This window comes from Hetaerina americana, unplaced genomic scaffold (assembly GCF_022747635.1).
Source record: "Hetaerina americana unplaced genomic scaffold, ioHetAmer1.1.p SCAF_7, whole genome shotgun sequence".
Taxonomy (NCBI): Eukaryota; Metazoa; Arthropoda; class Insecta; order Odonata; family Calopterygidae; genus Hetaerina; species Hetaerina americana.
The window spans coordinates 64954972-64961757 of NW_027287316.1; positions in this window are offsets into that span (position 1 = coordinate 64954972).

Below are 6786 nucleotides of genomic sequence, written 5' to 3' on the forward strand. Positions count from 1 at the left end.
ACAAAATCAACAACTAGAGGGTACAGCATTCCTTTGCAGAGGGTATAAAATGGGTATTTCCTCTACTACTATTGGCAGTAATTGATTCCTCATTTACTTTACAGAACTCAAACTAAAGTTTACTCAACGTTTTCGCAAAAAATATGATGCTCTTAATAAGGTTCGTTTTGAGGGCATGCAGTGAAAATATTATATTTTGATGCATGTATTTAATTGTTAATTCATGTTTTTTTGGACAGGCAGCAGATTTAACTCCGATATACTATTTTACTATGCTGTTTTTCTTGGAGAAAGTATGATTTATGCAAGCACTCGTTAATAAATGCTGCCTTTTGGTGTATTTGCTATTCTGCATGTGTATGACTACCACATTTTGTGTGTGAGCCCATCTCTAAGAGTCTGGCAATTGTGAATTTGCTGGTCTGGTTCAGTCATATGGTAATCATTTTGTGCATCATTAACCAAAGAGAGTGGCTCAGACATAAAGAAAGGCATTATGTGCTGATATGTAATGTTGTACACTAACAATATTAGCAGTAGTGTTGCAGCTGCAATTTGATTCAAACTTGCAACATGATGGACTTTTACTTTTGTAAAGGTATCAAGCTCCACAACGCATGGTAGTCTTGTAATGCACTCAGCTACGCCTAAAGGAAAGCTTGCGGCTGATCGAGGGCAATCAAACAACGTAATCCCAGTTCCACCACCACAGGGTGCCCAGCTGGGGGGCGCAGCTGAAGTGCACAGTGAAGGAGTGGAAAGGGATGAGGCACAGCAGGGTGCGGTGCAACCACCCATCGATGGGGTGGGAGCCCGTCCCCCGGACTCTCCACATAGACAGCCAAACGATAAGGAACTGCAGCATGAGGATGAGTCGGTATGTGCTGCCACCTCTCTGGGGGCACCTAATGCCTCAAAAGTTTACGGGAGTTGTTTAAGAGTGTGCAAACCAATTCGATCGTTTCACTTGATTACAAAATCCAAAGATGCAGTGTAGAGTGGGCCTCTTGAATTTTTTTTCTGGACCATATTTTCCTAGTGCACAAAGGTTGTGAATTGATATCAATGTTATCCACACAAAATATTTTGAAATACCAACCATGCCAACACTCAAACCCTGCTGCCTTGACTGTGAAATTTGAAAGTGTTGGGAAATTTAATTCCAAAATTCACTGTAAACTTGACTATTGGAGACGGGATATTTCAAGCTAGAAAATTTCAAGAATATTCATTACCTGGGGTGAACGTGGCAGTCCTGGTGGCAAAGCATTGGACTCCTGACCAGTGGGTCAGAGTTCGACTCCAGGGCACCCTTAGTTTCACCAAAGCTGTGTGATTTTTGGGGTACCAGAACTACCTGAGAAACCATAGTTTGCACAGGGAAAGGAATCGTTCCCTTTGTCTATCCTGATGCATGAATTTCCTATGGCATTGGGTTTAGTATTTGGTTAACTCTTCCTTCACCTATCAAACATTCATGTTTAAAACTTGGGTTGGATTTATCACATGAGGAAGAGTCTCTTCAGCTGAGAAGGGGCTAATACTTTTTGTGAGCTAAAGAGGTGAATCTGGTCCAGAAAATATTAATTTGTTTCAGCCCAACTTAATCAATTCTAAACAGTCTGTCAGGAAGTAAAGGAAATAGAATGAACATCCAAACTTCTTGCATACAATTGTGCAAAGTCCATCAACCGTGACGATGTAATAGGATTTCAGTTCACAATGTCCCTGATAGACCCTCTCTCTTAAAACACTTGATTGGCAAAAATGAATGAGAAAACTTATGTTCATAGTTCATTGCATTTGAAATATATTCAGGATATTGGGGCATTAGGGATTCTTTCTGCTTTTCTCTATATTTGGTGTCTAGCTTTTTATTCTAAAAAGTGCTCCCTCTTTTTAAGCCTAAATCCCTTTAAAACTTGTACACATTAAATCAGTCTAAAATTATGGCAGAAATTTGACATTCTCGTTAAGCAAGGAGTTTAATGAGTAGCTTGGGAATGGGTATCTAATAAAGAATAGAAGGATCAAGAGTTAAAGATCCATATCTAAGATTCTTACCCATTAAGTCTCTAGTATGTAGTGATGCAATCAATTTCTTATAAAAATTAAGGTAACTATTCCCTTTAACAGTAATTTTTCCTAGATACTGATATAGGGAAGGGTTTTTTTTGGTAATTAGGGATGGGTCTTTATAGCATCCAGTATAAAGTCAGCTAGTGTCTTTAAAACAAATATTAAGAGTTAGGGCTACTTGGAAATTAGTCCTCTTTTGTGAGTTGACAAAAAGAAACATTAAGCTTATTCATATCAATGCCTCAGTCATTTTCATATCAATAAATCCAGCATCACACACAATGCCATTGAATTACTCCTTGTACTGAAAAATAGAATTCATGATTGCAATTTAAAATATGTACTGTTGATGCACTAAAATAATCAATCATAATGGAAACATTACTAATTGGTGACTGTCACTATGAACCTGATTTATATGCATCCATGAAGCCAAATAAGCGAGTGATATTGCTGAAACATTTGAAACATATCCAAACCTTGATTCTTCAGCATTGAGCAATTTTTGCTGCGGTCACAAAATCTTAGGGATAAAATTATGAATTATTGAGAAGTAATGTGCGCAATTGATGATAGGAATACAATGGCAACCTGGGTTAACCTAATGAAAAGGTCTTTATCTGTATTTTTCTCTGAATTCATAAATATATAAATTTATATTTGAGAAACTCCTGCCCTCTTGAATCTAGTGCCCTTTATCTAGCGTTACACAGGTTAAGACCAAAATATATACCATAGAATTATATGTGATTATATCCCTATCAAAACATCAAGTAAGTATTAATCTCATTCCCACAATTTTGAGCAAAAATTGCAAAGGCTTAGCTGCAATGGGTATTGATAAAGGTGATGAAGAAAATTGCAAGAATCCCAAAAAGGGGAAGCATTCAATATCATTAGATCAATGTCATCTAAATTTGATGGTAAGGTATACATTATTTTACAGTGATTCCATATCATCAGTCACTAGATTTCACATATTTTGAACTTTCTTCTTATGTACTCGTATTTGTTTGGTTGAAGTGAGTGTGCATATTTGATGCATCCTAAATTTACATTGTGATGTCCACAGTGAGTGTAAAAGTTGTGCTGCTAAATCTGATTGCTAAATGATAATGCCTGCATGTGAGAGGCATTACATTTGTACTATTGTGATTGATTGAGTTTTAATTAGGAGTGGACTTTAAAAGTACTGCTCAAGTTTGTATTGATGCATGGTAATTTTTCACACCAGAGTTAAATGTGATCAATTTTTTTACACATCTGTAGTAACGCATAAATGTAACGATTAATCATTTACAGCAACAGTGACATTCCATGTAAATATCCTTCTACACACCTGCATTTCATAATGCTTATACCACATATTCAATGAAGTCCTACCTTTCCACATTATTTTCATGTACATTGAATTGCTAATGTTTCATAAATTCGTGAAATTTTCCAAAAATTTAATTTGTTGAAAATGCTGAATTAATTTTTGCATCAGAAGACAATCCTAATATCAAATAGATTATTTCTTTAAAGACATAACAACTTGGTTGCCAAAATTCTTGGTAGCAGTTCATTAATACTGAAAGCTCCATTTTGAAAATGTCATCCATAAATGGTAACATCCATAAATTATAGTTTACATCTGGTTCCGATAACTATTCAATCTAATATTTTTGTGCAGAAATTGAAAGAGGTTGAGCACCATATGGAAGTAGGTGATGGTGTTGGTGTTGCTCCTGATTTGATGAAGCGCAACGATGACCATAATAATGACAACAAAGAGCATGCATACCGATCGCACGGAGCAGGCATGCAGTGGGGTCTGGCACCGCCTGCTGTATATGAACCTCATCAGCAGGCAGTTGTCCCTCTGCCGTATGCATTTGAGAACCATCTACGACAGGTAAGAAAGAGTCCTAGTGTATTTGATGAATGTTCCTGCATTGGTTCCAAAACATAGTTGGATAACGATAATTCATCTGTATTTTTAGGGTGGGATTGAAACTGAAAAGTCCCTTCTCCCACCTAACAGCTATTTGTCAAATTTGGGTACAAGAACATGGAATATATCATTTTTTAAACCATATTAATGGAAATTATCATAAAAAATAAAGCAAAAATATAAAAATAATAATGTAAACAGGTTAGATACAACTCGAAAAAATAATGTGTATTGAAAATATGTATGAGGATTTTAGCCTTATGTGCTAGACGAAAGGACATATCATAAGGTAGACACCCACATAAAAAAGGGAATAGTTTATCTACCCCTATCTTAACCCTACCTCACTTTACCCCTTCACATAAATCTGAAGGATTATAGTTAATCACCCACGAACAGATGTGAACTTAGGACCCATCAGTGGGATATGTTTTTCTAGATATAGGGGCCTCAGTATTTGTGGTAGCAAAAATACGTATGTTGAAAGTCATTGCTTCAACTGAAGTTTGATAAATAGAAATGTTGTTTACCAGCTGATAATCAGAACAAATAGAAAGGAAAACAAATAAAGAAGTTGTATACATAGAGGAGGAAGATAAAGTCAAGGCAAGGACACAATCAGAACATGAGATGGGGTGTAGTGTTTGCTATAGAAAACCCTGTGCTATTAGATAAATGTCTCTTCCCCTCAATGGGCAGCATTCTATGCTATAGCTAGGGTAGCCAGTATTTAGATGGTTTCCGATTCTTTGTTTTTCAAAATTGCAAAATGCTGAAGAAATGAATAGGCACAAAGTATTATGGAAAAAAAATCATTCCTATTGAAGAGTATTTATCCACCATGGCATTGTCACTCAAAGAAGTAAGTACCTTACAAATACCACTCAGATGTAGTGCAATGGTCGTTAAGAAGGTTTCTCAGTGCAACCCTTGGTCAGCCTGATTACTGGCTTGATTGATCCTTCAATTAAACAAATGTGATGCAAAATACTTGATCTTCTTGTAAAGCGGATAACTTTGAAAGAATCTAGTTTGAAAAATCTCTAAGTAGAAATAATTCAAATGAAAATATTTAGATAATTTCTTCTTCTACCGTGTACTATCTATTTCCTGGTTACTTCTACAAAATTCCAAGTTCTACTGCTCCATTTCAGGTTTTTTCCTAGATTTTTCAGATTCCCAATTTTGAAGGATGGCTGACCCAACCTGTGGACTCACATCCAAAACAAACTCAGCCACTTCGTGTGATGTGATGCTTTCATGTCCCTTGTTCATCATTCAAATTAGCTGGTAGTTTCCTTATCACATGAATATGATATCCTTTTAAATGCATAATCCCAGAACTTGAGCCAGCACATGTGTGAAAACGAAGATAATATTGATCCCCTTCTTTGCACAGACATGTGCAAAGTGAATTGTAATTCCTGTGATGACCGAGACTGGAAGAAACTTTATGACTGCAATAAAAGAGCACAAGGGGTGTAGAGAAACCAGCAACACCTTTTTCTATTGGCTAAACATCTCCATGGTTAACATCAATGTAACGTAGATGCTGAGATCTTCAAATTAAGAAGGAAGGCCTTGGGAAAGAGATATAAGGGCAATTTGGAAGTTGCATGTGAAAGAGGCTCTTTACAAAATGACCATGTCTATGTTATCCATATCCTTTCCCTTTGAAATGACACACTTCCTCTTTCTTGCCTCTGCCCAATGCCCTCAGCTGGACTACACAACACTACCTCCACGGTGACACAATTCACTGGCAGTACTTATTCTTAGTTATAAATAAGTACTCTATACCACTTGGTTTTGCTGTCCAATACCTAACGATGGATTAGTGAGCCAAAATGCTCACCATAATACAATTTACCAGAATAGTGCAATGCTTTTATTCTCGAATAAAGTTAGCAATGTTAATTGATTTCCATGATATTGTAACACTTAATTTGAAGGAGACTGCAAGGGTTAGGGCCTTTCATCAATTTCAGACTCCTGAAATGAGCATTTGGATATAACTTACCGTAAATAATACTTCAGGCCAATTTCAATGTTCATTAGAGGAGCTGTTAAAAATGATGAGACTTTTTAAGCAAACAGTGCTATTATTATTTTATCCAAATCACTAAAAAATCTCACATGCTGGTGCTCAGTGCATTCTTATATGTGAACTTTTGAGTTAGTTGACAGGTAGTATACCTATTAGACATAACACTACTGTATGTACCTTTGTATTTGAAATACACCAATATAGAGCTACCACATCTCAGATGTTACGAATCATGTAATTTTATGGTTAGTACTCTTCTATCATTATTTTAAAATCAATGTTTTTCTCCTTTTACCTTAAGGCACAACATAAACCTTACAATGGAGACATTCTGCAAAACAGTTTATTACACCGCGATGCTGGTCATCAAAGGATATATCACCAGGAACTACCCAAGCTTCAGCCTCCTCTGGCACTACCTCGCAGCCAACATGACACTAATGCTGTCCTCCAGCACCCTCTGCCAATTCCCAACCGGAAGCCTGTTGGTGGCTATGGAATGAAGGAAGTTGACCACCAGCCCTTGGGAGAGGAGGGAGAAAGGGCAGAGGAGGAGGCGAACTTGGCACGCAGGTGGCACATACGAGATCCGCAGAGACCAGTGGGTGGATTGTTTCCATACCATGGTGGCATGGGAGGGGGAGACTATGGGAGGGAGGATGAAGGAGAGGAGGGCGAGGTGGGTGAGGGAGGGAAAGCAGTTGGGAGAGGGGCGAGGGGTCAG